Here is an 8,093-nt window from a genome sequence, read left to right as displayed (position 1 = left end):
CAAATGCAAATATACATATTATAATTGTGTTATAATTTAATGTACACTACCGGTCAAAAGTTTTAGAACACCTACTCATTCAAGGGTTTTTCTTTATTTTTAATATTTTCTACGTTGTAGAATAATAGTGAAGACATCAACACAAATTTCCTCCATGTCTAATGTCCATTGCTCATGTTTCTTGGCCCAAGCAAGTCTCTTCTTATTATTGGTGTCCTGTAGTAGTGGTTTCTTTGCAGCAATTCAACCATGAAGGCCTGATTCACACAGTCTCCTCTGAACAGTTGATGTTGAGATGTGTCTGTTACTTGATCTCTGTAAAGCATTTATTTGGGCTGCAATTTCTGAGGCTGGTAACTTATCCTCAGCAGCAGAGGGTCTTCCATTCCTGTGGCGGTCCTCATGAGAGACAGTTTCATCATAGAGCTTGATGGTTTTTGCGACTGCACTTGAAGAAACTTTCAACGTTCTTGAAATTTTTCTGGATTGACTGACCTTCATGTCTTCCTTCAAGTAATGATTGACTGTCGTTTCTCTGCTTATTTGAACGGTTCTTGCCATAATATGAACTTGGTCTTTTACCAAGTAGGGCTATCTTCTGTATACCACCCCTACCTTGTCACAACACAACTAATTGTCTCAAACGCATTAAGAAGGAAATACATTCCACAAATGTACTTTTAAGAAGGCACACCTGTTAATTGAAATGCATTCCAGGTGACTACCTCATGAATCTGGTTGAGAGAATGACAAGTGTGCAAAGCTGTCATCAAGGCAAAGGGTGGACAATTGAAGAATCTCAAATATAAAATAGATTTTAATTTATTTAACACTTTTTCGGTTACTACATGATTCCATATGTGTTATTTCATAGTTTTGACGTCTTCACTATTATTCTAAAATGTAGAAAATAGTCAAAAATTAAGAAAAACCTTTGAATGAGTAGGTGTTCTAAAACTTTTGACCGGTAGTGTACATATTTTAATTATCACACCCAGTGTCCTCTGCAATAATGCTGCAATGTTATCAATTGCTTTCAGTAGTAACACCCATTAACATGCCTCGTTTCGGAGGGACCAACGCAAAGAGGACAAAACACAATAGATTCTTAAAATAAGATTTTTTAATATGACTTATTATCATAAAGATATATTTACACACTTTACAGAAATAGAAAATAAAAACACAAAGCTACGCGTGAAAGGAAAAAATAAAATAAGTACTCCAAGAGCTAAAGCTTATATTTTATAAATTAGAAACCAAAAGTTCAAATATGTACACAGTATTTCAACCATTTCTGACACACTTGTTTTCTTCATTTATTTGTTTAATTTTTGCCCAGTTCAACATCAAAACAGAGACAGGGACTGTACAGTTGGCCTGGTGAGTAATATGAGCACATACCTTCGACAGTAGTAAAGAAGTTCAGGTGTAATACGTTGTCTTTTTAACTGCAGTTTGCTTGTGACCTAGTAAGTAACACTGTTGCAATGGCATTTCAGCCTAAACACTCTGGAGCTCCCTCAACTACTCTGAATGGTATTGATGGTGGACCCAGTTTGCCATGTAGATGGAGAACATTGTCATAATCAATGGGAGGAGGGGCCTTCTCTATTCTGGGGTATGAAGGTCTCATTTGAGGCAGCGAGATAATGACAGATAATTTTCATCTCCCGCGGGAGATCAAATCTAGTTATCCTTCGGATTGTCCCGCCTGTGGAATTGTGTGACTGCATCGGGATTGAATCTTAGCCACTTGATCCTGCAGATACAACACACACACACACAGAGTGGGGGTATGGCGGGTTTAGATGCATAAGGTAAAACCATGGAATGTATTGCATGCTAGCTAAGTCGTTTTTCTTGGTGGGTCGTGTTACGTTTGGAAAGGAGTTTTACTGGAGCTTGTCAAGAGCTGAGAGAAAGTGACAGCGACATCAAAGATTAAAAACCTAGTGGTTTTGATTGACTCTTTGTGGGGACTGCCTACAGCTCGAGCGAGACAGTGACCCATGGTTAAGCTGCAGTTTTCATCACTAGCTTGCTAGACTCCTTTCTCCACCAGTCATACACATTTATCCCTCCACTGCTTCCTACTCCATACACACTCCCAGCCAAGTGCACATTTCTAAAAGTGGAAAATGAGCTGAGCACAAACATGGTACGTTCTTCTCGGAACAAACAAACCAGTGAAAACATGCTAACATGTGCATAGGAACATTACTCAGGCCTTGAGATGTAACACATAAGAGGATTGAGAGGAAACAAGATGAGAGGATGGGAATCGTTTCTCTTGTGGTAGCTTTGCTGGAAAAGACCATTAAGGAAAACGTATTGGTTTCCCATTTCAGTTTGAGCCTGGATGTGCTTGTCCTTCTACACCACAAGCTCCATTAACCTAAAATGGAGGCCTGTGGGGTATGTTGTATAGGAGAAGAATGCGTGAAGCTCTCACCTGTCTACAACATATTGTACTGCAGACAAAATGTTCTATTATTGTTTACGACCACAAAATATACAGCTGTATTCCACACTGTATTTAAAAAAAGTACGCTTTGGACAACCAGCTAGACAAGAATCAGACGACCAAAAATTGTCACAAAACACTGGAGAGCCATTTTATACCAAGGGTTTTCTTCTTTTTTTTTTTACCAGTAGCATAATTGAATTGCAAAAGTGCAGCCTAGCTTGCCCGTACAAAGAAGTCTTGGAGCAAAGCCAGGTGATTGATATTTGGCTTTGGAAGTTTGGATCCAACTGATAACCAACCAGGGTGGACTAGCAGTGATTTGGGGAGACCAAGACTCAAATTGTACTCTATACATAAACATTGGGTCTGCATTTGGAGGGGCGGCTCGGCTGGTGCAGATGGTGGGGGATACATTCATGAAGAACAGTGCGGATACAGACATTGCTTTGCTTCCTTAACACTAGCTTCTCAGACCGGAAAATAGTGATTTTTAAACCTATTATTTTGAGCCAATCCAGCCCGACTCCTGTGGCTTAGAATGCCCATCCCCAGCTCCTATCTCCCTACTAGCTACCTCCCCCCATAATAATACGTGAGCAAAGATACTGAGCAAACGCTGTCTTTATTTAGAAGGAGCAGTAATGAATGCTCTGTCTGAGAGGGTATGAAATAATCATGGTGCGACTGAAATTATGATTTCACAGTGCCCTTAAGATTGAATACATTTTTAATCAAGGTGAGCTCGGCCGGGCGAGTTACCACTGTGATTTGAGATGCTCTCTTATTAAGAGCGTCTCATGCTGGGAGGCAGAGGTGCCGGGAAACTGCTTTTTAATTCTAATCTCTGGGTGAGAAACAGTAATGGGGGAAAGATAACATATTGGATTTCTTGGTTGAAACCAAGCAGCTTAAAAAACAACCTTACAATTTCCTCTCTTGGTCACGTGTAAAAAAAAAAATTGGGGGGTGATTGTTAACAGTCTAGTAGTGAAAGCCATTCTTACTGTAGGTTGAAACCAGATTTGGATTAAGAGACCAACCGAAAAAACAGATTTCCCCCATCCCTCCACATCTAATAGCAAACTGGATGCTGATTGGATGGCATCTGCTCTACATGTCCCAATTGTAGCATGTTACATAAATCAACAAGGGGTTTAAGGTTGTAGAGGGGGGGAAGGGTGTGGTTCCAATCTCCGCCAATTTGACAATAAGCTCAGCCTGTGAGTGGCCCCTGCCAGCCTATGGGGAGGCCCATCTGAGAGAAATTAGCCATGGGATTTGATGAACATCATGATCAAAGCCATGACCACCTGTGCTGTGGAAGCGCAAGCTAAAAAGGCAACTGTACCCAACAGAGGCATAAAGAACCATAATGACTTAGCAAGGACTGAATCTGGATACATGGCTATAGTGGTGTTATACATAGGCAGGGAGAGTAAAGATACAGTATACGTCAATATGCTTATCATATATAAATGTTTGTGTGTCTTAAATAAATGTGCAAAATAGAGACTGCTCTGGCACAAGCTTCTATCACAGCACCCTGAGAAAAAAAGAAATGAAAATAGAAACAAAAAAAATCTGAACAAAACAGTAATATATTCCAGTATGATGGAAAGGCATAGCACATTCCATCAATCAAAGATCTCGGTCAAAGGGTCGAAAAAGCCTCACTAAACAGTCAGAGAAGAGAGCACTATTGGTAGGCTGAACATGGTGGTAGATTTACTGAGCTGACAGCAAGTTTGCTTGAAACGTGTTTTTGGTCTAATTTAACTGGACTCCTTGCTACCACTGCCTGTAAAATGGGATTTTTCTTGTTGTCTAGAAATGTATCATAATGCATATGTGTCAGTGTTATCGAGACTTCAAACGAGAGGTAATGTGTTTCTCATTTCTCTCTTCCTTTCGTTCCTTCGTTCCTGGCAGCATTGTGGAGTAGTTTATTATTTGGCACTTCATTAAAAGGCAAGGGAGTCTGTCGTTCAGAGAGCAGACCAGACCACCCCTGCCAGTTAACAGTCGTGTAGAGAAGCTACCGGGGGCTTCAGAGTGGCGAGGAGGCTGAGGATTGGGAATTGGGATCAGAGGACTCTTATCTCAGGTGGGACAACGTGTCTGTAACGTTGGGAAAATTGCTTAACCCCCCCGCGAGGTGTTAATGGGGTTAGTAACATGTAAAGAGCTTTGGATTAAAGAATCTTTCAGGTGAAGTAATTATCATGATTGTTTTGACTACATGTGCTGTTTCAAATGGTAAAATGGCATCCTCACTCGGGTCCAATTTTTGTTTACTTCACATCTTTTGCTGAAATTATCATGAAATAAAAAGGATAATGATTTTATCCTTTCTCTACTTTCTGAAAGGAAAACCTCGGATTGAGTTTTGCTGCAGACAGGTGAGAATGCCTTGAGTGAATTTGCTAACCTGGCTTTAATGGATCTGCGAAACATGTTGTAGAATAAATGCAGTCAACTTGTGGAACTCTGCCACTGCCTTTCCTCACTATCACCACCCGTTTACTAGTAAAGCCAGAAGTAGTTACACGGCAATGGAACTAATGGCTGTGGTCACCTTGGATCTGAGAGGATGGGAATACCACACCATGGAGAAGTGACTGACGCTTTAAGACTAAGACTGTTTGGAACCAGGCTCCCTGTCAACCACACATCATGCAAAGTGGGCAACACCGACGAGACCAGCTATGACAGGGCTCTAGAAAGCAAATTATAGAAAACACTTGGGGGAGGAGATAGGGAGTGAGAGAGAGAGAGCGAAATAGAATCTGATAGCTTGGGCTCAGTACCCCCCACCCCCCCCTTTCCCTGCCCCCAATTCTTCTTAGAGCTGAGGGTGAGTGGCTTGTCCTGATTGTTTTGTGGACAGAGAAGAGTTGCTTGAAGAACCAGCAGGTGCTATGGGACATCACTCTTCAGGCTGGGCAAGCGTAGGCCCATCGTTGCAAGGCCCCCCAAGGCAAAGGAAGAGCATAGAAATCAGAACTTGGGGGTGGGCGCTCGAAGCAGTGCCTGCAAAACAAAAACAGAGACGACAAAAGTGCCGTAAGTCCAGGCATTTTATTTCCCCCTTTACAATAGAAAGCCCTCTAGGATTCAGTGTTGGTTGGTGTAATTTTCACAACATTTGTTCTTGAGTTAAATAATGCAATGTTTGATTGGAAATAGTAATGTCGACTCAAATCGCCCTCAAACACAAAGATATATCCAGCTGATTAAAACACAGAAATTGCAGTTTACTGTCTGAAGGGATAAAAAAACAATTTAAAAAAACATTGTGGAAAAGAACACTACTTGTTTCTATTGTACTATGCTTACGGCTAGGGATGCCGTCTGGGCCGGCAGCCTTGCGAGGGTTAACACGTTTAAATGCTTTACTCATGTTGGCTGTGGCGAAGGAGAGCCTGCAGGTTTTGGTAGCGGACCGCGTCGTTGGCACTGTATTGTCCTCAAAGCGAGCAAAGAAGTTGTTTAGTTTGTCTGGGAGCAGGACATCGTGGTCCGCGACGGGGCTGGTTTTCTTTTTGTAGTCCGTGATTGACTGTAGACCCTGCCACATACCTCTCGTGTCCGAGCCGTTGAATTGCTACTCTACTTTGTCTCTATACTGACGCTTAGTTTGTTTGAATGCCTTGCGGAGGGAATAGCTACACTGATAGTATTCGGTCATGTTTCCGGTCGCCTTGCCCTGATTAAAATCAGTGGTTCGCACTTTCAGTTTTGCACGAATGCTGCATTCAATCCACGGTTTCTGGTTGGGGAAGGTTTTAATAGTTGCTGTGGGCACAACATCACCGATGCACTTGCTAATAAACTCGCTCACCGAATCAGCGTATTCATCAATGTAATGGTCCGACGCTATGCGGAACATTTCCCAGTCCACGTGATCGAAGCAATCTTGAAGCTTGGAATCAGATTGGTCGGACCAGCGTTGAACAGACCTGAGCACAGGCGTTTCCTGTTTTTCTGTCTATAGGCTGGGAGCAACAAAATGGAGTCGTGGTCAGATTTTCCTTGTTAAAATCCCCAGCTAAAATGAACGCAGCCTCAGGATATGTGGTTTCCAGTTTACATCGAGTCCAATGAAGTTCATTCAGGGCCATCGATGTGTCTGCTTGGGATATATACGGCTGTGATTATAATCGAAGAGAATTCTCTTGGTAGATAATGCGGTCGATATTTGATTGTAAGGAGTTCTAGGTCAGGTGAGCAAAAGGACTTGAGTTCCTGTATGTTGTTATGATCACACCACGTCTCGTTAATCATAAGGCATACCCCCCCCCCCCCCGCCCTTCTTCTTACCAGAGATGTTTGTTTCTGTCGGCTTGAAGAAACCAGGTGGCTGTACCGACTCCGATAGCGTGTCTCGAGTGAGCCACGTTTCCATGAAACAAAGAACGTTACAGTCTCTGATGACTCTCTGGAAGGCAACCCTTGCTTGGATTTCGTCTACCTTGTTGTCAAGAGACTGGACTTGGGAGCGGTGCGCGATGTGCCCGTCTACGGAGCCTGACCAGAAGACCGCTTCTTCTGCCCCTCCTGCGGCGCCATTGTTTTGGGTCGCCGGCTGGGATCTGATCCATTGTCCTGGGTGGTGGACCAAACAGAGGATCCGCTTCGAGAAAGTTGTATTCCTGGTCATAATGTTGGTAAGTTGACGTTGCTCTTATATCCAATAGTTCCTCCCGGCTGTATGTAATAAAACATAATATTTCCTGGGGTAACAATGTAAGAAATAATACATAAAAAAACGAAATACTGCATAGTTTCCTGAGAACGCAAAGCGAGGCAGCCATCTCTGGCGGCGCCGTATGTTATCCTCGGCGTACACATCACGGACAAACTGAAATGTCCACCCACACAGACAGCGTGGCGAAGAAGGTGCAACAGCGCCTCTTCAACCTCAGGAGGCTGAAGAAATTCGGCTTGTCACTAAAAACCTCACAAACTTTTACAGATGCAAAATTGAGAGCATCCTGTCGGGCTGTATCACCGCCTGGTACGGCAACTGCTCCGCCCACAACCGTAAGGCTCTCCAGAGGGTAGTGAGGTCTGCACAACGCATCACGGGGCAAACTACCTGCTCTCCAGGACACCTACACCACCCGATTTCACAGGAAGGCCAAAAAGATCATCAAGGACAACAACCACCCGAGCCACTGCCTGTTCACCCCGCTATCATCCAGAAGGCGAGGTCAGTACAGGTGCATCAAAGCTGGGACCGAGAGACTGAAAAACAGCTTCTATCTCAAGGCCATCAGACTGTTAAACAGCCATCACTAACATTGAGTGGCTGCTGCCAACATACTGACTCAATCTCTAGCCACTTTAATAATAAAAAATTGGATGTAATAAATGTATCACTAGTCACTTTAAACTATGCCACTTTATATAATGTTTACATACCCCACACTACTCATCTCATATGTATATACTGTACTCTATACCTTCTACTGCATCTTGCCTATGCCGTTCAGCCATTGCTCATCCATATATATTTTTATGTACATATTCTTATTCATTCCTTTACACTTGTGTGTATAAGGTAGTTGTTGTGAAATTGTTAGATTACTTGTTAGATATTACTGCATGGTCGGAACTAGAA

At 42.7% G+C, this 8,093-nt stretch overlaps 1 protein-coding gene across 1 annotated transcript in view; it reads right to left on the bottom strand.

Annotated features, from left to right (window-relative positions):
* Positions 1–1,103: 1,103 nt before the first annotated feature.
* apln (apelin) overlaps positions 1,104–8,093 on the bottom strand; it is a 28,319-nt gene continuing 21,329 nt past the window's right edge. The window contains exon 3 of the mRNA XM_071410442.1: positions 1,104–5,500. The gene's annotated coding sequence lies outside the window, so the exon portion shown is untranslated. The remainder of the gene's footprint in view (positions 5,501–8,093) is intronic.

The sequence above is a fragment of the Salvelinus alpinus genome, chromosome 7 (assembly GCF_045679555.1).
Source record: "Salvelinus alpinus chromosome 7, SLU_Salpinus.1, whole genome shotgun sequence".
Taxonomy (NCBI): domain Eukaryota; kingdom Metazoa; phylum Chordata; class Actinopteri; order Salmoniformes; family Salmonidae; genus Salvelinus; species Salvelinus alpinus.
Note: the sequence above shows the minus strand (reverse complement) of the source record. Positions and strands in the feature narration are given on the sequence as shown.